This window comes from Myotis davidii, unplaced genomic scaffold (genome assembly GCF_000327345.1).
Source record: "Myotis davidii unplaced genomic scaffold, ASM32734v1 scaffold118, whole genome shotgun sequence".
In the NCBI taxonomy this organism is placed as follows: domain Eukaryota; kingdom Metazoa; phylum Chordata; class Mammalia; order Chiroptera; family Vespertilionidae; genus Myotis; species Myotis davidii.
The window spans coordinates 2648619-2650010 of NW_006290441.1; positions in this window are offsets into that span (position 1 = coordinate 2648619).

The window sequence follows — 1392 nt, forward strand, 5'->3', positions numbered from 1 at the left end:
AGGAGGAGGAGGAGCTCTCAGTTCATGTGGTTCATGGGATGACAACCAACTGGCAAGCTCTCAGTTCATGTGGTTCATGGGATGACAACCAACTGGCAAGCTCTCAGTTCATGTGGTTCATGGGATGACAACCAACTGAACCACACCAGCCAGGGCCACATATGGAATTTCAGATTTTACAGAATCACTGGAAAGTTTGGAGGAGCAGGCTTTCGACTGAAGATCCAAGAATGACTCCTAGAAAAATCCAGAACTGGCAGTAATTGTGTTTAAGAGCTCACCACTATATCTGTGATTCAGAGCCCTTCCTGCTGCTTAGATCCTGAAGAGAGCCTGCTACTTTTGCCACTGTAACTCTGTCACATCATCCACAAGGCTGGAGAAGGACCACTGGCATCTCTACAACCCTCCCTGCCCATGGAACACTGACAGAAGATGCAGGAAAACAGTCCCTGTTTCTCCTTTCCATTCAAATTTCTTGTAAGTGCATCTAATTTGTGGGGCCTATTTAGCATGCAGAACTCCTGTTTTTTAGAGTTCATAGCTTTCCAGCCTCTGCAATAAAGAAAATCATCATGACCAGCTGCATAATTTACAAAATAAAAATACAGCCTTTGTTTAAAAAGCAGGGGAAAAATGCCATTAAAGGAAAACTAAAATATAAAGATTTTTCCTTTCCTCTGCGGTCTTCTTGACTTGTCATGGTGTCTTTATTTTCTATTTAATATTGTCCTAAGAAAAAAGAATTTAAAATGTAAATTATTGGCTTGAATTTTCCATTTGTATTTATATGGTGCAGTGCCAATTTAAAATGCAAATATAAAAAAAATGCAAATATAAGAGCACTTAACTGTGTGGAGTTGCTACCTGTGAGATGATGAGATCTGGGTTTTCGTCGTCTTGAAGGAAAGATTTCAATCAAGAGACAAAGTGCAGCAAAGCAGGCACGAGTTTATTGGCCGCAGCAAACACACACTCAGGACAGTGAAACAAAGAAGGGCTTAGCATAGAAGCAACAGGAGAACCTAGGCTGGGCTGCTTTGATTCACTGGGAAGTCAGAGAAAAGAGGGCCTTGGAGACAGGTTCAGGGAGTCAGGCCAGGACCAGCTGCAGCTACCCATAACTACCTGGTTGCAAGGTCTCTTGGGGTCTGTTAGAGCAGCGGTTCTCAACCTGTGGGTCGCCAACCTGTGGATCGTGACCCCTTTGGGGGTCAAATGACCCTTTCACAGGGATCACCTAAGACCATCCTGCATACCAGATATTTACATCATGATTCATAATAGTAGCAAAATTACAGTTATGAAGTAGCAATGAAAATAATTTTATGGTTGGGTGTCACAACATGAGGAACTGTATTTAAAGGGCCAGAAGGTTGAGAACCACTGATC